The sequence below is a fragment of the Dermacentor variabilis genome, chromosome 5 (genome assembly GCF_050947875.1).
Source record: "Dermacentor variabilis isolate Ectoservices chromosome 5, ASM5094787v1, whole genome shotgun sequence".
In the NCBI taxonomy this organism is placed as follows: domain Eukaryota; kingdom Metazoa; phylum Arthropoda; class Arachnida; order Ixodida; family Ixodidae; genus Dermacentor; species Dermacentor variabilis.
The window spans coordinates 69,780,737-69,808,236 of NC_134572.1; the positions used below are offsets into that span (position 1 = coordinate 69,780,737).

Sequence of the window (27,500 nt, forward strand, 5' to 3'; positions counted from 1 at the left end):
AGTGGGAATGGTGGCAGCCGGTGCAAATTCAGGGAAGCTCAACGCCCCAGGCGTTCTATCGCTAAGCGATCGAAATTGGTATACGCAACTACGAACAGATACGTGAAGTGGCATCCGCTTCTCAACTGCGCATTAACAATGATCACTATCCATAAGTTGCCCTTGAGTCCATATATATATATATATATATATATATATATATATATGTTGCAGCGTCACTAGAGTCACTTCAGCAGGGGCATGCAGCTAATAAGAGAACCAAGATTCGCTGCTTATTTGCAATAGCAACTCCGCCACCTTGTTGCCGATGTGTCGCGAAACGAGCAGCTGAGAAGTTTGATTGGGTGATTCGCTGGTTTAATTGTCTTGCTACGACTGTCTCTTCTATTGGCCTCACTTCCCCGTTATTCCGTGATAATGCAGCACACGCTCGCTAAACCTGAGGGGGACAGAAAACGTTCATTTTCAGAAAGTACGGGAATAACGAGCTTAATTTCCTTATCCCTAACGTACCTTTCCTGAAGCATGCACTTCTTCATTTTCCGCACCACAAAGCACGCGACCGGCCATTAAGGCATCAAGCGTCTTTCCGCGTGCCGAAATTGTTACACGCTACAGCAGACTGAGCCGACAAGTCTTATCAACTGAAAGAGATTTAGCCCCTGTGTTACTACGTGTAATATAGGCACATGTGGCACAGCACACAATGCAGGTGTTGTCTCCTATATATATATATATATATATATATATATATATATATATTCACCCCAGTCGAGCAGTAACTATACGAGTTCATATCTATACATTACTGCGAAACCGCCACGCTAACCACCAGACTGAGACACAGTGTCGCATGCACGGTGGCTTGGATGCTACGGCGTTCTGCATTTTGCGCATAAGCTCGTAGGTTGGATTCTCACCGTTTTGATTGGAGCGCAACGCAAAGGTACGCGCCTGTGTTCTTCAAATTCAGGTTGTGCTAAAGCATCGCAGTCTGCAGAACATAGCCTCGAGCATTCCAGTGTTACTGCAGTGCGTAGTATAGGCACATGCCCCATGCACCCATCGATGTAGTACAGGATGAGCGCATCTGGGAGGTAGGACACCAAACAAAGAAAGAAGGAAAGAACACTTAGAGGTGGGCTTACGTGCTCATAGTCTACAAGTCTAGACAGTGGTACCTTTACAAGCACATTAAAGGCAGATATTAAGTCAACGTGGACTGTTAAAATACCATTCCGGAAATCTCGCAACATTATAGTTTCGTGGCGAGAAAAGACTTTATAGTTCCAGAGAAAATCGCTACTGAAGGGGCAACATTCTTTCAGTGCAATTCAAATAGCCATCGGGCTAGTACTGTAGAATGTCCCGGCAGAGCATCAAATCGTGTCCCACATTTAGCTAAGTTCTCGCTTACTAAAGCTCTGTTCTCAATATTATTGAAGCCTTAGACGTTTTCAAGCCTTAGCCTATGGCGCTTGCTTGGCTCAATACTTGTCTTTAGCTTATATACCTTTAAGTTACGAGACTAGGAATTGCTGCGCGATGATTGGCTACATGTTGCCGGTTCCCTACTATCGCAGAGAGACGGCTGGCTCCGATAAGGCAGGCGTCCGCCATAGCAGGCGCGGCGGAAACATATAGGCGCGGGGCGGAGCGAACTCGTGTCAGTCACTCGAGGTTGTCCGAGCAGGAATAAACTTTTCGTGCACGTGGACCATATAGACCCAGAAGCCCTTTCACTATATAGCATGCGTTTTTCACCCACGCTGTATAGGCAATGGTTATGCTAGGCGGATGCCGGACGTTCCTCTCTCTCTCTCTCTCTCTCTCTCTCTCTCTCTCTCTCTCTCTCTCTCTCTCTCTATTTTTAATCCCAGTGCCTTGGACCACCCAGGAAGCAGAGACACTGCAAAGATGGTACTTTTGCATTGCTTGCGGGTTAACACGCGGTATACTTAGCGAATAACGCTCACGATGCTATCACTATACTGCTTGAATGCTATGCGTTTCTTTGAGGAAAGAGACAGCGATGTTTCATATTTCTGTCATTTAAGATTAAGCGTGCGATGTAAGCAGGACGTGCACCTACTATTAATCAGAACGATGTGGCCCTGGCTTAAATCCTTCCTTCTGACATCGCACGAGAAGTTACTTCAGCGCGGACTTTGGAAACATAAAGAGAAACGGTACAGCCGGTTTCAATTCTAAGGACGCTACATAGTCTTCCGTAACATCGCATAGAGGTTCCTATATACGAAAGCTAGTCCAGATACCTTACATTAGCCACTACACTGAGACATGGTCCGTCATTCAGTCTTAGGTAAAAAGGGCAGCATAACTGCTTTCATTGAAAGCCGTATTTGTAATTAGCATTCAAAACGTATTTGGAATAATAGTTATGCAGCACAGATATACAGATCCTTAAATAGGCTCAAGAGTCCAATTTCACATGAATGAAAGGCGCCATCTATACAGTACCATCTAAAGTGCATTGTCGATGCACTGTGCGAAAAGTGAGTCTCAACGCAAAGAATCATAAAATTAAAAAAGAAAAGTCCACCAAGCTTAAGCATGATCTAAGAGCATGAACAGAGAAAGAAAGGAGGATATAACTTCTCATATGCTAGACAGCAACACATCTTTCACTGGATCTTCGACAGGCGACCATGATATAAGACAATAAGCTTAATCCCACCCAGAGCTCTGAACATATTACTTGTACTGATTTCATTACTAGGTATACGCACGTGTATAGTACATCGTGATTTATGGGAATGGGAGCTGCTGACGTCAGCTGAGCTGCTCTGACACTTTCTTTTTGCTGCAACGCTTTCCCATATTATGTAAAGGTACGCGGGCGAATCAGAAAGTCTTTGTGCCTATCTTTTTTAGGCAAGTTACGGCTGTAAATGCGAAGTCAACATATCCATTCCCAGCGCTGGGCCTTTCTTGGACCGGCCTCGCCTTATCTGCCGGTAGCTCCGCGGCACGGCGGTGTCGTCAGTTGTTGAAGATCGCGGTTGTGCTTGACACGTCCACGGCTTATGAGCAACGAAGTGTGGCGATTATAACCGCCGACAAACTCCGGTCATTTTACTTGGAGAGTCTGGACCACCAACCGTGCAGTCTGGAACTCGCCCCTAGTGATTTTTATGTTTTAGGTTCGCTGAAGAAGTTCCTGGCAGGACAGCAATTCACACGCTACGATGAAGCCAGAACAGCAGTCCGACGGTAGTTCCACAGTCAGCCAGGCGAATTCTACCACAGGAGCATCTCAAATTTAGTGCTGAGATGGGACAAATGTATGAACCGGTGCGGGGACTGTGTAGAAAAATAGTGTAATGCACGTGTACTACGTATGTCTGATATTACCAGTATATACCCTATTTTGGATAATAAAAAAAAAAACTGGCAAGGACTTTCGGATTCGTCCTCGTAGACAAAAGCTGTTCCAAATCTAAAACAGACGCATTCGTCATTATACACCAACCATTCCCACACATCGCGAAATATTGTCTTATCATACACCTGCGTCGACAACACCAAGAGCTTCTCCGTGCTCCACCATTTTCCCATACTTTATAAAGGTAGCATAAGCCATTCAAATAAGTAATTACCTCAGCCGCCTCCACAACACCATAAACATTGTCTTCGTTACCATCTTATCACATACCTACGACGATAACATGACAAAAATGTTTGCTTTATACTTTCCCCTCTTGTGTATAGTTAGCCTGAGCAGTTCTAAACCTAAAAACAGAGTGTGTAGTCATCACATAAACCTACTCAACATCGCATCACACGTTGCTTTAGCCACAATTAACCCCATCTTATCACATACTTGTTCGGCCAACTGCGTCGTGTCCATAGCCACGCGCGCACGTAACACTGCGTGCTACGTCAGTGAAAATACAATTGTTGCAGAGAGGTAGCAGCGGAGGGCAGCGTACTGCATACTCAGCGGAAGTGTTGTTTACTATCCATGGTTTCTGCTCCGGGAGACACAATCGACTTTGTAGGCAGTCACACGCATCTGCGGCGAGCGGAGAGGCCTCATAAGCGCACAAGGCAGCGCTAACGCATGCATGCGTTCATCTACACGCCGTCTGCGGACAATTAAGTGGCGCGTAATCAGTGGCGGAGAAGGAGGGTCCACACTATGCATAGTGTGCACGCGGAGGTGACGCCGCGAGCTCATCTGCATCCAAGGTGCTTGTACACGCACACACGCACGCCCTAATTAAACGGCCGGCTGTCGTTGCGCTCGCTACAAACGCCCATATATCTGACGGCCAAGCCTGTGCGTGCGCGTCGTCCGGGCCCGGTGAATGAGAGTGTACGAACATGCACCGGGGGGCATCGGCAGCGAAGAACGTCCGTGGCAGGAGGGCACCAGACCTGTTCTCACGAGAACAGCGCCACCAACACCACCCCTCCAGAGTTCAAGAACCGCGTGTTCTAACGCAGACTGGCGCGCTACGCGGTGCGGGAAGCGATCGCCGAGAACCGATCATCTTCTCTCACCTCCTCATTTCGCCTGCATGCGTATGCGAAGAAAGCCCTTCTGTTTCGTTTCTGCAGATGCTGTTGCTGCTGCTGCTCAAATGCACTGCTGCTACTGAAGATGCTTTTCCTCCGGAGCGGGGCATTTGTTTTGGCCATGCGGAGCCTCGCCCTGATCCGTTTGATGTTGCCAGCCCGCACCAGGTGGCGACGCGGGCGACGTCGAGCCATGGGCTTGGCTCAATTTAACAAGAAACTTGCCGGTACGCCCGTAGCTGCTCTCTGAAGGGACCGTTTGCACTCTTTCTGCTGGCGTTTTTGCCAACCTCGACCAGAAATGATCCACGTGCGCGTGCATGTGCCGGACGTTGACCCCTATGCATAGACCAAGACATACGAGAATATTCAAAGCGTCTGCATGCCGTTACAGGAGTGTGCGATCCTTGTCGTGGCAGAGACAAAAATGTCGACACGCTTTAAGAATCTGCATTATTATCGAAACTGTACCCTAGGCGGGCACACAGGTAAGGAGACTGATGACTGAGAAGAGGGGGACAGATACGGGCACGGAAAAGTCATATCCCTGCAGTATGCGGAAGGTGGGCACGCGTAGACCGCGTGCCCACCTCACGGGGTTTGAGCCGCATGACTAAAGTCCACACTCGAAGGGTAAAAAGTGGAAAGAACTCTCGCATCGTCGGCGTTTTCTGTGTCCTGCAAGCAAACAAGGCACCTAGAAGACGCGGTTCCGGAACGCGGTCATGACAACGCGGTACATTGCTTGAAATGCGGTGCCTAAGCTATAGACGTAGCGAGGACAACTAGGACGAATAGTGCGACCTGACTAACAATTACAGTAAGCCGCTTAAAACACGCTGACCACGCTGCAAAACTGTATGAGATCATGGAGTGCTCAATCGGGACGGACATCTCGACGCCAAAAGAGCAAGGCCAGTGAATGGTCCTAAAAATCCGCATGCAAAAGACTGTAGATCTGCGCAGCACAATGCACGCAGTCGCCCGGGCAGCATGGTTAGCATGAGAAATACATTTCAGTCATCGCAACGGTCCCGAGCAATCTACAACTGCCAGGAACATTTGTAAGCGACGCGCTATAACGGTTGCATACGCTTTGTTTTGTGCTGAACACGGTTCTTTTCGATGACCGCATTCACGTACGTGCCACGTTGTTATATATGCCGGTTGTTCCCCTTTGGACACATGGTTAAGATTGCCACCTTCCGGCGGAAGCAACCTTCTCAGAAGTCCCGAGAACAGATAACACCGAATAAGAATAGGGGGAGCGGCATAAAAACAGCGCGCACAAGAAACACACTACGAGAAGTTGGGTGCCTGCGCGCGTGCGTCCTAATTTGATCGATGGGTCGGGTGCGTGCGAGCAGCCCGCGTACGTGTTTGTAATGCACTCAGCATTTGTCTGGACCCGCCGCGGGTGTTTCCGTTGTCAAGTTTTTATGCATCCTGCGGAGATCGAGCGAAGCGGGAGTCCCAGTTCGCGTGTCAGTAAAACGGCAGATGGCTTGCGCGTACAGGTGCTAACGAGCGAGCTTGTATGGGCCGGAAATGACACGTTTTCTTGCGCAGTCCTATTGTCCGCGTCATCCTCCTGTTCTTCACTTGGCGTTCCCGAAGTAGTGCCGCCGTTGCACAACACAGTTGTGTGCTGCTGAGCTGTGCAAACAATCAACGTTGTGACACATCAAGAAGACTCGTGAGATTATACGCGACAGCCCTCGGTGTCTGTCGCATCGACACACGCGGTACCCATGCAGCTATACGGACGTGCCGCACAAACTTTATACTATAGTTGACTCTTGTCACGAATGATTAGCACCAGTAGCCATGCGATGCTCGTGTGGATGTGCTGCACAGCCGCTGTCAACATTCAACGCCATTTGCATCGACGACAAACGCTTGTTTCGCAGCACAGTATTGAACGTTCTGTCCTCTGCGCCTGCCAATGCAAAACAGGCCGCATCAGTTTTCGACAGCGCTGGTGTGCCAGAGTTCACAGAAGAAGTGCTTTGTGCTAAGAAATGAGTGCGACTGATCTGGTGTTACACTGAGTTTCACACAGCTACGCCATCCATCGATCACAATTGGAGCCAACACTAGCCGCCAGGATCCAGTACTATACCAGGATCGGAAAGTCGTGAGCAGTGGTTGACAAGAAAAGAACAGAATCGAGCGAAAGGAATCACTAATTATACTGGCCACGGATTCGTTTCCATGCCTGCTGGACGGAAAGATGTATTGCTTTATATGTGTTTCTTGTATTGTCAGGTACTGACAGTAGCTCTCTATAGATCCATACATTCCCGGCTTATATACTCGAGGCCACTGGAGAATGGTGCACTTCACTATATTCTGCTAACGCCTCAGGACCGTGCGAGAGATAGGCCGAAGCTAGGTTAACACCGCTTATCAGAGCGACAAGGGCCTGTCTAGCCACCGGAACTGTATCGGAGATAATTCTCACCGAGGCTCAGTTCGCATATAGACAGACGCCAAGCGATACATTTGCTCCATTCGTTTACTACAGAGTGTGGTGTCCTCGGCAGGTAGCAAAGATGCATGTGATGTCTTTCGGCGTGCCAAGCGCGCAAAAAACGCCGGTAGCAGTCACTCGGAGTCAACGCCGCCTAAAATTTAAGCAACAAATAAAGCCAACGACCTAACGCCATTGCGTGCTAGTTCAGTTCAAAATTTCCAAAATCCGACTTCAGATGCAACGCAGATTGACAAGCGCCTCTAGCAGTGAAACGAATGACCAAGAATGGCCAGTGGAGTTACTGCTCATGGCGGAACGAGGACGTCTTGTGTTAGTTCTCCATCCAAAGAATGGTTTCGCCGGTCAATAGGATTTCTAAGCGGATTCTCAGAACTGATGCGGTCGAAATACTATGCGCACGCGCTAGAACGCAGAGAGCGCGCTCAAACACGCACGCACGCACACACGCACGAACGAACGCGCACGCACGCACGTGCACGCGCGCACACACAGCGTCCAGACTGCACCGCCGGGTTTGTGGGCAACAGTCTGGCCAACCAGCTCGCCTTCCCGCCGTCCGAGAAGCACATGGATGCTCCATGCATGCTCGAAGCAGTCGGGGCAAGTGTGGCGGCGGCGGCAGCAGAGCAGCTAGGAGCAGCAGCAGCAGCAGCAGACAGACACTGCACGGGGGTCAACGTCTTACCCAGTCTGGAAGGGGCCCCCACTCTCGCCACCCCACGTCGCATGTCTGCTGCTTGCTGCTCTGCTTGCCTGCGTTGTGGACGCTGTCTGCAGGGCGGCCAGGTCTAACTCTCGCCCCAACGTCTGCAGTCTTCTGATCACGCGACCCTGTATGGCAGTCGAAGAGTATATGGAAACCACAAGGGACGGTATAACGCAACGCTCGATGCTGTTTCATTCTTATCGTCGACCGCTTCCGCCCAGACGATTCTGTCGATAGCGTGGACGGCACGATCCGCGGGTCAGTGACGAAGCACGGCAATGAATGGCACAGGGTCGGAATGCCTGCATTGTTCCGGCCCTGTGTCGGGATCCCGAAAGCGGTTTGAAGAGGCGAAGTCCGTTTACTGGAACTATATATGCTCACCAAACGAGAGAAGCCGTCGATCGATGATTAATAATTTTCATGTGACGGGAAGATCCATAAACTTTACTGGAATGACATCGCGATTCTACATACCGGCGCAGTCCCCAATCAACTGTCTTCCTCCTTTAGTTGAGAGAGAGCTTTTGGCCCTTGCAATGTGTGTCTGTTACTAGTATTACGCGCAGCTACAATAAGCAACGACCAGAAACAGCAGTAGTGGTGGCAACGTCCTGTGGAGCTTTGTTCAGTATTCGAAAGTATACCAGAGTCATGAGAAAGTCACTGCCCAAATCTCTGAATCAGCTATAAGTGCAACAGAGTCGGTGAATATACTGCAACAATACGCTGAGCTAATGGCGACGCGGTTCCATGATACGCCTCGGCATGACAGTGAAATGAGTCTACACGCCGAAACTATTGAAGCAGATGGTGCTTCAGTAAAAATGATCAGAGTGGTGTGCATACAATATGAGTACAGAAAAAGAGTCTACCGATAAGAAAGTATAGCGATAAGAGGATATAGAGTGCACGGGATACATTGCAGGAGTTCAAAATTCGATGACGCAAAATACTAAAGTTGCGGCCAAGATAACGTTTGATGTTCCATTGCATAATATTAAAGCGAAGCTTTCGAGTTGTCTACCCTTCCATGTTTGGCGTGACGTCTGTTGCAGGCTGCCGCAGCCGACAACAAACATATTTGCTGTATGCTGCTGGGTCGGTTACTATCTCAGAGGATATATTTGTGAATATGCATACGAAGATAATACGTTCGTCGAATGCAGGTGCTAGAGATCGAGCTTATATAACATCTGTATGCTGTAGCGCGAGTAGCGCTGCAGTATACACGCGTTCTACCACATACAAAGTAGCGCGAGTAAGAGCATCTCTGTTCTGCATAATCAAATTTTAAAAAATATGGGCTGTTTCGCCAAAAGGGCGATGCACGGACCGCGATATATGAAGGTATCGCGTCAATATATGAAGAAATCTACAGTCAATGTTATATAACAACACGCGAAGCGTTGGCGCGACACTGCACGCAAGGCAACTTCATTGCGCAGCAGAAACAGCGCCCTGGCAGCTACCAGGCGTCTCACAATGCTGGCGTGATGCGGAGTCCCGCCACCGGCGTTGCAGGCGCCGTATCTCAATGGTGTACACGAGAGAAGGAAAAGCGTTAGCATGTGTAGATCGAAGTGTACTGAAGCACATCAACCTCTTGAGCGAACAGCGTATTATATTCAAAGAATTACCTTATTTACTGAACTTTGTTTGATTTAGCCATTAGGTATGTGCCGCTAAAGAAAATTATGGGGTTTTACGTGCCAAAACCACTTTCTGATTATGAGGCACGCCGTAGTGGAGGACTCGGGAGATTTAGACCACCTGGGGTTCTTTAACGTGCACCTAAATCTAAGTACACGGGTGTTGTCGCATTTCGCCTCCATCGAAATGCGGCCGCCGCGGCCGGGATTCGATCCCGCGACCTCGTGCTCAGCAGCCCAACACCATAGCCACTGAGCAACCATTGTGGGTTATGTGCCGCTAGGTCTGTGCTCATACTTGGCCAATCCTCCAGGATATGTACGCATGTGTTACCGGTAACATAAAAGGTACAAAATCCTTAAATATACTGCATGTGCGGTGTTTCTTTGTGCATACACCTGTTACTCGCATTCTTCGCAGGTTCAGCAGGAACTCGTCCGGTGGACCCAAGACGCCGCTACGGCCATGGAAAGCCTTGACTAAGGGCCCCATCCTGTAAACATATTACAGGAAGAAATCTACTCTCTCTCTCTCTCTCTCTCTCTCTCTCTCTCTCTATCGACAAGCCTCATTCATAAACTTCGTTTTCGCGATATCGCCAGATTTAGACGTGTCACACTGTGCACCCGCCTGACTTGGTGTTTGCATATCGGGATATCTTGTCGGCCGTGTCGTACATAAACATAAAAATTGCGTGAGATTTAACATTTGATCTTTGTGGTGGATAAACATAAGCATTTCATGAGATATTACACGTTGCAAAGCATGAAACGAAACATATTTGTACGTAGTGCCATTAGTTGTAAAACATTTAATGAACCGCTTCACTAAAGCTTCACTTCGTACAGATTCCAACAAGAGCTATGGATCTTCATAATTTTTAAACAAAGAAACGAGATTTATTTTTTCAGACAGGCGACCTTTTTCGGGCATACAGACTATACTGCATCAAGATACTGCATCACCACGGTGAACTAACTGGCCCTGGTCAAGGTATTGCATCCCTGTACTACGTTCCTCGAACACCGAGCGTGTAGCTTCATGAGCATCAAGACCGCATCAATAACTTCAGCAACACCAATGGTTCGGCCAATGTGCCCACATTTCTCTTCTATTGCATCTCGTCGACCCACCGGTTGTCCCTATAGTCCTCCCTCGGTCGTGCTTCTATTAGGCTGCGATCTACCTCCCTCGTCGCGAACGGATCAATTGGTCAACAACCATACAGCTTTTTTCCACCCACGTACGTCGCTCTTCGTCAAGGCTAAACACCATGAGCGCGATTTTGTGCGCGACAGCGACGAGCGACCGCTTCCAGCGACGGATCGGGCCATCGCGTGAACAGATCGCTCGGTCTTGTCGCGTGATCGCTCGGTTCTGCAAATCTAGAATTCGTCGCTCGTCGCCCGGAAGTGCTATGAGCGACTAGCAAATAGCGCGAAGCCGGAACTGGATGTACATAACTCAAGTACTTCCGACTGTCACACGGAACGAGCAAACTATTCAATTTTTATACGTGCAAGGATAAGAACCTACTGCAAGACTTTCAGAAATATTTTATGCTGCTTTTTACAGTAAAACGCATCAACTTAAGTTTATAAAGCACGCGCCGCGCTAGTTTCGGCGCCTATATATTGCTGCCCTCATACCGGCAACACCGGGGAGACGTCGCTCGCATGGGAGACGACTTGTAGGCGACGAGCGAACGCGACAGCCATCTCCATCGCGCCGCTTGTCGCTGTCACGTGCAAGATCGCTTGCATGGGGTTTATACTTCACAATGCAGGATCCCTGTGCTAATGTGCACCCGTTTACAAGTCACTTGTCTTGATAGGGCAGACCGCACGATCAGAACGAACATCACTTCAGACGGCGCATCTAATACTGCCGGCACGAAGATATACGAATTCATCCGTCGTTCACTTGTATTTCAGATGGTTGCGAGCAACGGGACCACTCAATCAGCTCTTGACAAGTCAATTCGAGCGTCCGGAAAGTTGCACTGCTATAAAGGCGTCATTCGCGGTGCGGTCTTTTTGTAATGTGATATTACATTCAACGCTCACTTGTCTCTTCTTTTTCTTCTGTCTTTATGTACGTAGCTTGTACAGTGCAGTCCACTAGGAGCACACGAGCTCAAAACACGTGCGAGTCTTTTCCTCTTGCAAGTTTGCAATCATCCGACTTCATTCTTCGTAAGTGAAGATAGCGTTATGTAAAAACCACACGTTCGCTCTAAGGAATAAACAGGCTATTTTGAAACATCGCTCAAACAAATTATAAAGAAAGAAAGAAAGAAAGAAAGAAAGAAAGAAAGAAAGAAAGAAAGAAAGAAAGAAAGAAAGAAGGGAAAATGAAGAATGAGAAAAGAAAGGAACAGTAGAGAAATTAATTTCTATTCGCGACTTTACGAAAAATTCTGCAGTACAGCTCAACCTATCAAAATACCAGTATACAGAAATAAGGGCCGAATGACAATTCATTTTTATATTTGCTCTGTATTGACGTCCTGACATTGAGTGTTCTGCATCATCATCATCATCATCATCATCATCATCATCATCATATTATATGTCAACTGTAGGACGAAGGCCTCTACTCCCTGCGATCTGGAATTACCCCGATTGACCTTGTTACTCAAATTTTTATCTTAGTTCTTTTTTCATAGGACGAACGTATATCTTTGTCCATAAGTATACAGGAACTGTCAAATCAATTCGGCGGAAGCCCGCAAGGTGGGAAAAGTTCATGAAAAGTAGATGAAAAGTTCATAGTTAAAAGCAGGCAAAGACAAACGGGTTTGATGTTCCGTCGTCTAAAACTGTTGCGTGTTCACACACATGAGTTCTTTCCCCAAATCGCAGTGCCTGAAATAAACTTGTTGTCATTGGCCAAGGAAGTTCGAGAAGCTGAACCCAGATCACCATCCCCAATGTTTTCAACTGCCCACAACCCTCACACCTGCAAGATCAGCCTGCCGACTATCGTTTCTACAACTACAATCTTTACATCTATAATAGGTTGCTGCTAAAACGAAATCACATTCCAGTGCTAAACGCGCTTAGTTCTGTGTTTGGAAGCTCCTCTGTACGTCTGCCTTTTCCGCGTAGCGCGAGCGAAATGAGGGACAGACAGCAGTGCAGAGCGAGATAATATGAAGCGGGAATCGCAAAGCTCCGCGAACATGAAAAAAGGACGCCTCGTAACGACAACCGTCGGCCAATTGTCAAACGAAGGAAACGAGGAGAACAACATCGCTAACCAGCAACGGAGTGTTCACACCCACTTATAGCTACACGAAAACACCGGCCAGGCACTTCCTACAGTATTGCACGCGTGGAGCCTTGCAGAAGCGCAGCTGCTCGTTAGATCCTGCTGCCAGCAACGCGTTAAAGGCAAGCTGAAAAGCTTTTATAATTGCTGATCTTAGTGGAGTATCGGTATATGCAAACTTCCAGTCATTCCCTGCTTGGTGCTACGTCGTGAGTTAACTAATTCGAAATCCTCCTTGAAATAACTCTAAATATTGTAGCAAACCTTTTGATCCTGACGACGTTACAGCTACCCAGCCCTCATCAGAGCATGTGGACAAATTGCAAGTAAGGTTATGACCCCAGTCAGGTGAACAAATTTAGTGATACTTCGAGCAAGTGCACGTCGACTCTCTGAGCGTCGCTTCGGCGGCGTGGTGTTAGACGGGATAACGAAGTAAATGAAATAAATGAAATGAAAAATTAAGTGTCATTCGGCATTGATGATATTCACGTTCTATGAAGCGAGAGGGCTTGATACGATGCTCGACATCTTTAGCTTTAGTAACGGTTACAGATTCATTACGAAAAAGAAATGCTTATGTGCAAGAACCTTCGCCATTAAACACAGAAACACTGTAATCCCGTTAACACGTCTATTTGTTTTGAGTCAATACAAGCAAGAAACACATCCAAAACGTGCAGGGTCGAAATGGCGGAGTCCGTCGAAAATGAACGCTTCAAGCTTTTATTTTGTTTTCGGCTTCACTGATGCCACAGGGTCGCTCATAAGATTTGGTTATGAAAAAAAAAAGAAGGGTCTTGGAATTAGTGCCGACTCTGCTGCGAGCATTTTGGTTATTCTTGAAGCATTGCTGTCGAGGCTACAAGGTTAAACGCGGCGAAGTTAGTTCTTCAAACACACTCACTGGCAAATGTACTCCACAGGATGTGTGACTAAGCCTTTCTCTCTGACAACCTGCGAGTTACACTAACGGTGAAGTTCACTCGCTCAAAGTGTCACCAAATTTGCCCGTCTGACGGGGATATCACTCTTTTTACCAAGACGTATGAGACACCAACAAAGTGGGTAATTTGCACGAACTCCTTATCAGCTTTAGCATGTCTTGAATTTATTGATGACAGCCAACCACACGCACGAATAACATATGCAGTACTGAACTCAAGCTAATGAAAGAAAATATGAAGCGAAATTACAGTGGGTCCCTGGACATGGTGGTATAGCACGCAACAAATTAGCGGACTCGTTGGCGAAATCGGCCCATAAAGGTGCAGAAATTTAACTCATCCCTTTATCACCAATGGACACGAAACACAAATTGCGAGTACTAAAGAAGGACTTGTGTATGTCAAACTCGTCTAATGAAAATACTAAGAAATCAATTCTTTACGAAATGGGCCGTCAATTCAAATACCAGCTGGACGTAGAACTTTCGAAAAGTACCGAGACACTAATTTATCGACTGCGCCTTGGGACAGCATACACCAAATATTTCCAATACCGCATAAAACGGGCTTCTTCCTCGGCTTGCTCCTGTGGCCACAAGGATTAGTATGTTCGCCATATACTCCTCGAATGCCCCAAATACGCGACGCGAAGACGGCAGCTAGAACAAGAGCTACACTCCATTGGTCCTCACCGACCTTTCTGAATCGCAATATTGCTGGGCCCATGACCATCGAAAATAGCACAGCGAAAAGCATTGAATGCACTTGAACATTTTTACGTAGAGACATGCATCTTTAACAGGTACTGGATATCCCACTGAATAGTCACACGATATAACTATAACTTGCTCCTATTATTAATAATTATAAGCGCTTGTATAGTGCGTGTTATACTTTTTGTATTCTGTGCGTGCATTATATTAACTCTGTGTAATTCCTCATCTGTTATATGCTCATCGCAGTCTACATCACGGCCGTTCGTGTGCGTTTGTGACTTTGTCTAAAAACTCATTATGGTGCAACTTGCATTTGCCTTTTATATTCATATGTTCATGGGTGTATAGGACCGTGTGCTGTGGATTCCTGACCCTATGACGTGGTTTGTTCTCATTTTCTTATATATAGTTTTTATATTGTTGTTTCCAATATGCGAACAGGAGTAGCCGTCACGATTGTAAGGTGACTACGTCTCTTTTATTTATATTAAAGAGAACTCCATTGCACCGAAGTCAAGGTGGTACTATTATCACACTTTACGCAGTCTTCTACGCCCACAAAAGAACCAAAAGAATGAAACAGATCCCTGCGTAGCCGTCACGATTGTAAGGTGACTACGTCTCTTTTATTTATATTAAAGAGAACTCCATTACACCGAAGTCAAGGTGGTACTATTATCAAACTTTACGCAGTCTTCTACGCCCACAAAAGAACGAAAAGAATGAAACCGATCCCTGCCACTGTCCGAGTCGATGTTATGAGACTCACTTTGCCGGTACACTTGTTATCTGCAGCATCGTTTGGGGTTCCACAGAATGCTATGTTTTGAGAACCCCAGAATATGTTTGTGCAAGTCGAGTCATTGTGTGTGGGACAGGAGCGCGTCGACAGCGGGAAGGCGACGATGACGGCGATGCAATGGCGGCAACGGCATGACGATTCATTTACTGTATTTCGGCGAAGATGAACGTCACAACCTGTTCCGTTATGACCTGAGCCGATCCCGAAGGCGGTACAGTGTCATATAGGCTCTCATATCGCTATAGCTTCATTGAGGAAAGAACTGAAGGAACTGGCGCGCTCTTACTACTAAGAGCGGCTACTTGTTGCTTGGCTACGTGAAGCACGCGATTGACGGTGGTAAGGTTACAATTAATTATTTGAGCGTTCCATTAATGCGTCTGCGACCTAAAGGAAACAAGAGGGCGCGTGTATCCTCTCGCTTTTAAAACCAAGTGGTTGCTATGTGACGTCAAGCACACGTCAGTCCTCTCAATGCACTGCTGGCGTATGCACGAGAAAATTACGCATGCGTCTGTGGCTTAATCGCCCTGCTCGTTTCTTTTTTCTCCAAAGTCACTGAAATGTGAGGTATTACAGTTTGCCTGCGTAATTAATTCATACGGTTCCACGCTTGCGAACGATGGCAATCATTGCGTAACTCGTTGGACCCATGCAAAGCTGCCTCCCGCGTATGGCGAACTCTCCAAGGCCTTCGCTCCTCTCCTCAGCAACGCCCCCTCTTTAAAGCACTGGCTTTCCACCAAGGCTGTCGAGAAGTGGATGGGGAAGAGTTTTGTTAGGCAATTACAGGTGAAAGAGAGCTACTAAAGGATCTTGAATAGTACGAAGTTCAATTCATGCAAGTTTCGGCAATCGACGAACATTTTTCCATGGAATAACTGGAGGCTGCTGTAGTCATTTGCAGGCGTCCCTCCTCGCCCGGACTCTACAACATCACGTACGCTGCTTTCCGCAACCTTGTCCACGAAGCACGAGAGATTCTGCTGCGTCATCTCAACTTCTCATGGAGTGACGGTGTTCCTTCTGAGTGGAAGCGTAGCCGTCTTGTCCCAATCTTAAAGCAAGGAAAGTCTCCTCTTGAACCAACTTCCATATCGACCTATTGCTCTCGCCAGCTGTGTTGACAAGTTGATGGAAAGGATGATCCTCACGCGCTTCGACTGGTTTCTTGAACATTACAATGTTTATCCAGACGCGATGAGATGTTTTCGACGTGGCCATTCGTCGGTCGACAGCGTCCTTGATCTCGTGTGTTCGATTCAACAACGGAAATAATCCAAGTGCCTCCCTGTAGCGCTATTCTTAGATGTGAGGGGCGCTTATGATAATGTTTCTCACGAAGCCATTCTTGAAGCACACATGGCTGCTGCAATCGGAGGCCGCACTTTTTTATGGATTCGGAGCTACCTGACTGAAAGGAGCTTCTTTGTAGTCACCGAAGATGGTCAAACTTCCAACCACTACCCCAGCCGTGAAGTTCCACAAGGTGGCGTTTTGAGCCCGGTTTTGGTCAACCTGTCTTTGATTGCGCTGGCGGAATTCCTGCCACAGTAGGCCAGTCTGTCAATTAACGCAGACGAAATCTGCATCTAGGCGTCAGGAATAACTCGGTCGCAGGTTCAGGCAAGGCTAGAAAAGGCTGCAACGATGACGTGTACATATCTTCATAGGCAAGGCCTCAGAATTTCGCCTTCACGCGAAAATCGATGACTGGATATCCGTTGTCTATCACTGGCCAGCCTATCTTGTACAAGAGAACCCATCAATTTCTAGGGATGACTGTCGACCGTGAAGTCTCCTGGAGTGCCCATGTATCCTACCCAAGGAACAGACTCCTCTCAATCAGTCGCCTTTTCAAAGCCATTGCTGGAGAAGCATAGGGACCGTCAGTGCGTTCTATGCTTCAACTTAAGAGCGCTTTGTTAACAAAGCGCTCTTCATGGGTTTCTTGCATTGCAGCACTCCGGTGCTGTCAAGCACCCGGAGCACACATCTCAATGTGCTTGAGAGCATCCAAGCTCAAGCGCTTAGAACATGTCTGGGTCCACGGCGATGCGCTTCAACAGGCGCAACAATTGCCATCGCCACCGAACATCCTATCACTACATATATAATCATATAGACACCCTTAGAAATCATCTTCGTCCCCTTTCCCAACTCCAGTATGAACGCCTTGCTTCTCTCTCTGAAAGTAGACCAGATGCAACTTTTTCGGGCATTTTATATAGCCTCCTAACGATCCTCTCTTCCGCCCGATTTCACTTCTGCAGCAAGATCACCTTGTCCTTTGCGGTGTCTCCGGCAGCAACAAGGGCGGCTCTCCATTCCAGGAGTTGGAAAGGAGCCCAACTTGCCCACTTGTGCCCTGGATCAAGCCGCTCTACATCTACTGCATAATTAAAAACTTCCTGTTATTGTGACTATGTATTCTTATTCTTGCCACCCCTTATGTAACACCCCATCAATGGGGCTTTTAAGGTAATAAAATGAAATGTAATGATTCATAGTCCAATCGATTTCACGTTTGTACAGATGGCTCTTCGGCTCTAACTATCTTTACTGCTGCGGTAGTCTTTCCGTCGATGTCAATCTGCAAGAAGTTCAAGATCAGCCACGTCACAAGATCGACATGATCCGATCTTCCCGCCCTCCGTAGCGCAGTACTTTATGTGCAGCAACAATCACCAAATCACTAGGCTATGTTCTGAGGAAAGACGGGGAATGTGGGAGATGGAAATTCAAGGCGATGAGCAAAACGTGAACAAGCTGAATGCAGGAACCAACGTTTCGACAAGTGGACTTGTCTTCTTCAAGGCCTTGAAGAAGACAAGTCCACTTGTCGAAACGTTGGCTCCTGCATTCACCTTGTTCACGTTTTGCTCATCGTCTTAGGCTATGTTCTGTGATTCAAAGGCAGCCCTGCAATCACTCCTATAATCTCTGCGCCGCAGCCCACATAACAACTGGTAGCAGAGATACGATTATACGTTACCATCAAGCGGTGGACGGAGGCCGCGACATTGCATTTCAGTGGTTACCTGGGCACTGTACCATCGCTGGCAATGAAAGTGCCGACAAAGCTGCCCGTGAGGGTCATGATGTATGCGAAAGCACCTCGATACCTGGGTCGAGAACGGATGCAGCGCGGCACCTCAGCGGTCTGGCTCATATTATTATTGTAAGAAAATGGAACACACCGTATACAGTTCGCTAGCCGGCGTCTATATGTCATGGATTCGCATATGGCATAGGAACGTTTAGCTAGTTGTAACCGACGGGAAGAAACGCAATTGTGCCGTTTGCGAATAGGAGTTTCTTTCACAGACGCCTACTCATTCCTAATTGGAATCGCGGACCGTTCCAATTGCAGCCAGCAGATATGATGTCGAAGAAACCACCAAACATATCCTGTGTGACTGCATACGAAGACGAGAGGAGTGCCCTTCGTACAGCTTTGGAGCACTTAGACGAATGTCCTCCCACAGAGGAGAAGATCTTGGGCCCGTGGTCTCGTGCGTCTGCTATGTGCAAGGCCACAAAGGCGCTGGTGCGTTTCTTGAAATGCACCATCCTTTGCACCACTGAGCCTGTGACTGACTCAGTGGTGCACGCTGGCGCGTGTAACAGTGCAAACTGTGAACGTTTTTCTCCCTTCTCCTCTTTCAATCCACTTTCCCGGTTCCCCAATGCAGGGTAGCCTACCGGGCTCAGCCTGGTTAACCTCCCTGCCTTTCTCTTATGACTTTCTATCTCTGTCTTTCTCTCTTTCTCAGTAAAAAAAAAAAAAAAAACTTATTTCAGCCTATTTGTATTGTTTGGCCATTGACTGCATAAAAAGTGAAACATAATAACGCTCGAGCGACACTCATAACGTTCTTATTTTAATTTGTCTGGACCTGCGTTTTGCGCTATTGTAAGTGCTGCGGCTTTGCTTCTCTGTGATAAAGAGAAAACACAAGAAAAGCGTGCGTCGCTTAATGGGTACAAAGTTGGGCTTTCATACTGGCATACGTAGATTCAATAACACCATCGAATGCGTAGTTTAGTTCTTTCCCTCAGTGAAGAGGCCCGAAACAATACGAGCTAGGAACCTACCTACCTACCGCAAAAGACTTGGTGCAAGGTAAAAGAAAGCTTCGCAATTAAATAAGGGACGAAAGCAAGGTAGACGAACATGATGTAGCCATCTTATACGCTTTGTTCTGGTGGAAAGTTTGCGCCAGTCCAAGGCAACTGTCGCTGGTTGTTCAAAAGAACGCATGTAAGTCGTCGTTCTCATGGTGACGGTGCCACATGTGTCTTTGAATAATTGAAAGCTCCGACTATACGCGTGAAGGTCCGTGCCCGGAACAGGTAACGTGGCCGTTCCTCTTGCGAAAAACGAGGAGGGATGGTCCCTTCCTCCGGCGGACCGGCCAACGAGAGCAGCCCGATGCACCAGCGAGACAGCGGTGACCTTTGTGAGTTATCGCGGGCGCGGGGTTAAGTCGTAGCTCGCGCGGGGCCCCTTCTTCTCTCGTAGGAGGCGGGAACGAGACGGGCGGGCGGCCGCACGAGGCAACAGAAAGAAGTAGAAGAATAACTACGGCAAAGCAGCGATCAAGCAGTCGCAGTGTATACGGGGCCGCAATAAAAAAACGGGCACCGGGCGCGCGCGAGCAGGCGCGTGCAGAAGAGCGCGCGCAGCGAGCGTCGTCGTCTCCTCATTTCCATATCCTCACGGAGCGTGCGCGGCTCGTCTTCCTAGACGGCTCTCTTCCTCCTCCTCCTCGTCCTACGTCGCGCCCCTCCTCGTCCCGTAAATTATTCTCGCCCTGGTACTGACGCTGGCCAGAAGGTGGGCGAGGGGGAGAATAGGCGACGGTACAGTGTTGTACGTTGTACGCTGTCGTCGCATAGGGACGGTACTGAGGAGGAAGAGGAGAAGTGCGGGAGGGGGGGAGGGGAGTGGTGGCGCGAGGGGGCTGGAAGTCGGGACGATCGCGTCTAGGGTCTGTCTACCCGCGGAGCGACCGCCGACGCGTCTGGTCTGACCCGGTCCGCCGTCGCTTCTGACTCAGCGAGCGCGGAATGCTCTCCGCTCCCACGCTGCGAAGCACGTTGTGTTGCTCTTCTTCCTCGCATCCCGCTCGTCGCAGACGCGCAGAAGCGATACTTCGGAGTGGCTCACCTTTCTCTTCTCTCTTGCCACGTCTGGCCGCGCTGCGGTATCGTGCCTATCTCCTTCCCTCCCTCTCGCTCTTTCTCTCCTTCTATGTTATTTCTTTAAAGACTAAGTGTGAGCGTGTGCGTGCGAGCGTTTGTGCCATCGATATCCGAGACAACGACGACGACATGCAAAATAACACAAAAAGGAAATATTCACGGCGAGACGGGAACGCTTCGGGGAGACAAACAGGGAAGACAGGCCACGAAAGAAAAGCGAAAGCGACGCTATATGAAATGAAAAGAAAAATATAAAGGAAAACGTAATGGACGGAAAGAACCGGAAGATGGCAAAAGGAGAAAAGAGCGGCGGAGGCTGGAAAAAAGAAAACAAGATAATGAAACAAGAGCATTACCGTCACTTAAGAGAGAGAGAGAGAGAGAGAGAGAGAGAGAGAGAGAGAGAGAGAGAGAGACGGCACCGGCCATACGACGACGTTCTCGTTCGACCCTGTTCCCAGATCTTGCTTCTTTTCCTCCCGGGCTGTTGCCGCTGCTGCCAACGGCGGCCGCGGCCTTCCGCACGGCGAAAACCCGACCCGCTCGCGCTACGTCACAGCCTCGCGGCGGCCGCCATTGGTCCGTTTGAATATCGCCAGAGACGGGCGCGCGCACGTTACCACTGTCGGCCGGTGGACGGCCCCGCTCTTTTTATCATTTGTTGGTTGGCGCGCCCAGTTTCCTTTTCTGGCGTTTGCCCCGCACACGAGCCAGCATCGGCCGTTGGTCGCCCGCCGCCGCCGCCGCCGCCGCGGTAACAGAATTGATAAAGACCAGGAATGGTCTCGAGAGTGGGAGCCCAGCCATAACGAGGGGCCGTATATGCAAAGCGCGCGTGTAACGGCGCGAGAGAGGTCCGCCGCCAGCCCGCCACGTCCGATGGCCCGCCGCCGCTGCTAGGCGACAAGGCGCACCTTCGCCACCGCAAGAGTGCGAGTAATAGTGTATATGGACGGTCTTGCACGGGGTGTCGCGTCACGTCGCGGTCAGTGGGAACCTGTGTTCGAACGCCCTGCCCCAGTGTGCCACCGTGGAGCCAATATTGCAGACGAAAGTAATCGATCTCGCCTCTTATTGGTTGAAGCCGTCGTTGCACGTAAATCTCCGTGGAATGCGAGTGAAATCGTTTTAAACGGAATATTATCGTCCATCCGGGATGTCACACAAAGGTAGTAAGCTCTGCAGCTGCAGCATTTCGACAAAAGGACATTTAATCGTGGCGGCTCTGGCGCAGACAAGTTTGCTTGACGAAGTAGCAGCCATAAACAGAAGTTTCCAAATTTGTCCGCCTATGGTTGCCACAAATATGCAAATCAGGGGCTCACAGTGACCGCACTAGTATGACTGACAATGAGTGATGAAATCTTAATAACTGAGAAAGAATGGTGTCCAGCTGAGCTATTTAGTTTATGGCTAGCTGGTTTAATAGCAGAACTGAATCGCGGGACAAAGGGGGACTGGACAAGGACGTCGCTTAACTATCAGCTGAGTTTTATCTTCGCACATGCGGCTACATAAAAGCATAGCACTGTTAAAAAAAAAATAAGTGGCTGTTTCGCCGGATGGAGGAAGCATATAGCACTGACCTTGAGAATTTCCCGCGCTAAAGCCAGCGCGTTGAGAAACTTCGCGTCAGGACTGCGCTTACGCCGGCCGTGACCGCGCTTTGTCCAGAACAGCATATACCGCAATATTCGAGGATCGCTGACGTTTATTCCGTTTCAATTAACATGACACATACCCGCGAGGGTGACTGGCCACACAAATAAGATTTTAAATGGATATTTAAAAAATAACCAAGATTCTGAAAAAAGTAATATAATACATTTATTTAATAATAAATTAGCGCATACTAAAAAAAGAGTGAGTTAAAGAACAAGTGACAAAATCTCAACTGAGAGATAGAACCCCTAGTAACGTAAGCGGCTTGATGCTTCCATTAGAAGCCTCAAGCCGGTTACGGTGCTCGGGGCCGGCTTGATGCCTTTAGAGACTACGGGGAAGACGCCCCACCTCATTAAGAATAAATATTTTTTTCTCTCTCTCCATCTGTAAACTTATGAAGTGCATTGCACGTTGCCCTGTGGATTCGGCCAGACAGCACCGTTCCGAATTATAAATAACACTGGAATAGTAGGTCACTGAGGACGCAAGAAGGCGGAGAGGGGCTGAAAGAAAATTTTGCGCAATGAGGTGAAGCGGCGACAAGAAAGAAGGAAATAGTCAATGGCTTCGCCTTCATTAAAATAGAAGCAAAATTTATAAGTCAAGAGTCAAGACCGTTAACGACACAAATTTAGGTGCGGGGCTCTGCATTGGTGGCTGGTCAACACGACCTTGCCTTGACGTGAGAGGCATTGATCCGTGTTCTATGGGTAATGTGAATGCTGGAAGTTGACCATCAATAGAAGGATAGACGATCCAGCGCATTTCAACGATAGTTCATCCCTGAGAACGGCGTCCGTGAGTAGTGAGCGAGTCATTGTTGTTGTTGCAAGGCCATCTATCTCGTGGTTCATACCTACTATATATGGGGGATTGGCCAAGAAATGGGTGGATTATTCCAAGTTATAACCACAAATAAACTTTCAGTGCTGCTATAACGTAAGCGCTGTTGAAAAGTGAAATTACCTGTTAAAGTGAAAGCAGTAATAGCAGAAAGAACGAATAATCTATAATTGAAAAGCTTCCAAAAAAGGAAAAAAAATGCAGAGATACAAATTTAACGCAGCCCATTTGGTTGGGCTCCGTAAGAAATTATTGCACAGCGGATCACACATCCCTGTGGCTGAATCCCAAAGCAGAGGTCTGCCCCCACCCCCTCCCCAAAAGAAAAGAAGGCACAGTAAGAGTCCAATCGCAAACTAAACCTTGCTACCACTGTGGATGGTGCGCCCTTCGGGCTAAACAACCACTTTCTTTTGCGAACTCTTCTATTTTCGATTCTTCCTATTATTACTGCTTTCATTTTAACACGCAATTTCGCCTTTCAACAGAACTTACTCTATAGCAGTGCAGAAAGTATGCTTGTGATTGTAGCTTGGAATAATCCACCCATTTCTTGGCCTATCCCGCACAGTCGGCATGAGTCACGAGTTATGTGGGCGCCAACAACGACCCCGCGACCAACGCGGTCTCCGAGAGACCGAGCGTCTCGACGCACTGGCTTTTACGAGGAAGCTTTAGCTCGCGCACAACTCCGACGCGGCCTATTCAAATGCATGTAAAACGCAAAAAAAAAAACGCTTTTCTGAGATAACCCCCGGACCGATTTGAATGAAGTCTGTTGCATTTGAGAGAGAAATTTGAATTGTAGTGACTGCTGCAAGCGGAATTTCGATTTGGGGCCTGAATTTTGTGAAAAGAATTTTCAAAAATTCGAAAGTTCGAAAAAAGAAATAGACGCACGAAGTTTATAAATTAATAGCTCCGCATCCAAATCAGATATCGCGGTTCTGCGAACGGCTGCCATTACATCATTCAAAGCGGACATATTCGATATGTCAATTTATGTCTTACATGAATTTGTTACGTTGTGTACAAGGGTTCTGCAGACGCTGTATTTCCATATTATTGAATTTTTAAAGATTTTTTTTTATTTGTAACATACCTTACAAGGTCTCTACATGGCGCATTGCGTAAGGGAGGCATAGAATCAAGTAAGCACATGAAGGTATAACACTATGAAGGTATAGAAAGAAAAAAGAACACCAGCCAAAAGCACAGCCTAAAGATTAGAGAAACACATTAGTTCCATACAGCTGTGTATGAGTACAATAAAAAGGAACTCTATAAGTTTATAACAAACTTATTACAGTGCAAGAAGAAAGTACAAAAAAACCAAACAGTGAGTATGATAGCAATGGTTATAATAAGGATTAAGCGAGTTGAGTGAGTGCCTGAATTTTTAACGATCAGTTTCGGCAACTATGTTATTGGGGAGGCTGTTCCAGAGAGAAATGGCACGTGAAATTGCAAACGAGTTAAATGCTTCTGTCTTACCATAGATGCGCATGAAGCCATGTTGATTGTGCAATCTGTGCGACGTGTGATATCGTTTCTAGGTGTAGGGAGCGCTTGTTAGTGTGGTGGGCGTATTTATGAAATAATGACAAAAGTGTTATGTCGCGAAGATTACTTAGCAGCTGAAGTGAAAGGTGAAGCTTTATTTCAGTTACGCTAGAACGGTAGTCATAATTCCGGGAAATATAATGTGCGGCTCCATTTTGGATTGATTCTAGCATGTTAAGTACTTTTAGTGGGGAGATCAAGACCGGAGCGGCGAACTCAAGTCAAGGGCGCACAAATGTTTGAAATGTCAGTTTGCGGATTAGTGTAGGTGAGTTTCGAATGCTACGTCGCAGGTAACCCAGTGATCGAGAAGCACTGACACTGATGGTGGAAATGTGAGAAGTCCAGAAGAGGTTTGTTGATAGATTGACGCCTAGATATTTTAATGATGAGGTCCGATATAATGGTCATTTTTAATACAGTAGGAATAGTCCAAGTTAGTGCGTTTGCGGTTGAAGGACATCACTTTACATTTTGATGAATTTAGAGTCATTAGCCAGGTGTCACACCAATTAGTAATTTGATTGAGATCATTCTGGAGGATCAGGTGATCATCAGGGCTGTTATGACAACGATAGCTAATGCAGTCGTCAGCGAAAATGCGCATACATGGTGATAAGTTATTTGGTATGTCATTAATGTATATCAGTAAGAGTAAGGGACAAAGAACGCTCCCTTGTGGTACACTGCATGGAACATCTGAATGTGGTGAGGAGAAGCTGCTAGCAAAAGTAAACTGCTGCCTGTTAGAAAGAAAATTTCGAAGCCAGGATAGAGTTAGTGAATGAACATTTAATAATGATAACTTCAAAAACAGGCGACTATAGGCTACGCCGTCAAAAGCTTTAGAAAAATGCAGAAAGACGCTGTCAGTTTGAAGGTTTGAGTCCATATTAAAATATAAATCTGTCGTAAATTCAAGCAGTTGCGTTTCACACGACAAACCTCTCTTGAAACCACGCTGATTATGAAAAAAGAAGTTGTTCGATTCTAGATGATGGTAAACATAATATGCAATAATATGTTCCATCATTTTACAGCATATGCACGTCAGAATTATCGGGCGGTAGTTCTCGGCCAAGTTTTTGTCAACGTCTTTGAAGATGGGTATGACTTTGGCTATTTTCCACTCTTGGGGTATATGACCTGTCATTAAAGATTGATGAAAAATATGGAATAAAAACTTTCCAGATACTGAGACTGTATTTTTTAGGAATTTAGAGTTAATATTGTCAGTACCTGCTGAAGACGAAACTTTTCAGTTATTGATAAGCTGAGCAATACCATCAATAGTAATGCCAATAGGTTCCATGTACTGGTATTCTAGGTCTGCAACAATGGACAAATTAGTGATACTTCCTTTCGTGAGTATGGATGAGAAGAACTCATTAAAAACTTGAGCTCACTCACTGTTAGGAATAGGAATGTTGTTTTCATTGTGTAACGAGATGTCATTAGTATGGCGTTCAGGAGGTAAAATTTGCCAGAACTTTCTAGGATCAGATTTGAGTAGTGAAGGAAGGTTTTGGGAAAAATATTTATTTTTGGCTACGCTGAGAGCGGAGCCGTAGAAAGTTAAACAGTTAAGGTACCTTTCCCAAGCTGACGTGGTGCCTGCCGGTTCATTTTGCGGTTCTATATGAACGTTTCTCTTTGTTTCTGAGTAGGTGAATGGACTTAGGGAACCACGGTTTGTTTTTGTCTTCAGTTATTGTGATTAAAGGAATGTTCTGCTCAACCAATGCGCATAACTTATCTCTGAACATGACCCCGTTATCATGAACAGACCTGGTGTAGAACGAAGGTAGAAATTGATGTTCAAAGAATGAATCTAGCTCATTGTTGATTACTTCATAATTGCCCTTGTTGCAGTCACGAATTGTCTATCTTGAGACACCTGTAAGTGGTAATGGGATACTGATGGATGCATTGAGTAATCTGTGGCCACTAAAACCATCCGAGCATGTTACTTGTTCTAGTCTCAGGGGGGTTAGTTAGTATAAGATATAAGACGTTAGAGCCACGGGTAGGTTCTTTAATGATCTGGAACATATTATAATCTAATGTTAGGCTAATGGATTCTGATGAAAAAATTCTGATTCATGTGTAACATATCAATTTTGTCCGCTTTAGATGTACTATCACATACAATTGACAGAATTATGATATCGTTTTTCATTCCTGAGTTACAGAGTTGTAAACTAGATAGTTTAGTTTTCTGAATGTTCTCGATTTTTGCCAATGCTTAATAAAACATTGACGCCATAAATCAGAAATCGAAAACAAGCAGTCCCTAGATTATAAGTTTTTCTTTTAAATGCAACAAACCTCGTCAAATTCGGTGCAGTGTTTGCCGAGAAAAACGAATTCTCCTTGTACATGTGTTTAGATAAGAGCACCTGAGCTAAAGCTTCCTCTTATGGGTGTTTCTTTCCGCCTACTGAGGCAAACGTCCGTGGCGTGATGGTTAGAGTATCGGGCTTGTGTGCTTGAGGTCATTTTGCTCGAATATGGCCGTCGGACAATTTTGTTTAGGTTTATTTAATGATAATATATATATATATATATATATATATATATATATATATATATATATATATATATATATATATATATATATATATATATATATATATATATATATATATATATATATATATATATATACCTTCAGGGATATGGCTAAAGTTCAACTGAAGTGCCCAGGTGGTGAATCGCAATAAAAACTGCCCGTGCACTACCACAATCAGACGTTTAACTCGTCGTAACACGAGAAAAGGTTTGTTTTCCCACAGTACAAAGAATTCGACAGAGAAGCCAAACGCCATCGAGTGTCCTCTCTTGGAAAGCAGCTACGGTTGTCAACAAAATCTTCTTCCAAGAAACGGGAGATTACAACCTCACGTCCCCACACATCACATGGTTCCCGGCCCACATGGGCAACATTTCCCGACGTACTGACTGTAATCCGAACGAGTGGGCACACAAACTGGCGCGAGAACTCGCATTTCGCGTTTGCGGTCCGCCCCCTCGCTTCGACCCAGCCTCGAGGGACCTAGACAACAAACACTCGTTCTTGTCATAC

At 46.8% G+C, this 27,500-nt stretch overlaps 1 protein-coding gene and 1 long non-coding RNA gene across 5 annotated transcripts in view; one reads left to right on the forward strand and one right to left on the reverse strand.

Moving 5' to 3' along the window:
- LOC142582762 (uncharacterized) overlaps window positions 1–17,573 on the forward strand; it is a 58,080-nt gene extending 40,507 nt beyond the window's left edge. The window contains exons 2-3 of the long non-coding RNA XR_012828484.1: window positions 9,819–9,893; window positions 17,410–17,573. This is a non-coding gene — a long non-coding RNA (uncharacterized LOC142582762). The remainder of the gene's footprint in view (window positions 1–9,818; window positions 9,894–17,409) is intronic.
- The window catches only part of LOC142582760 (uncharacterized), a 297,319-nt gene that overhangs the window by 196,287 nt on the left and 73,532 nt on the right, over window positions 1–27,500 (reverse strand). The gene's annotated exons all lie outside the window — the stretch shown is intronic.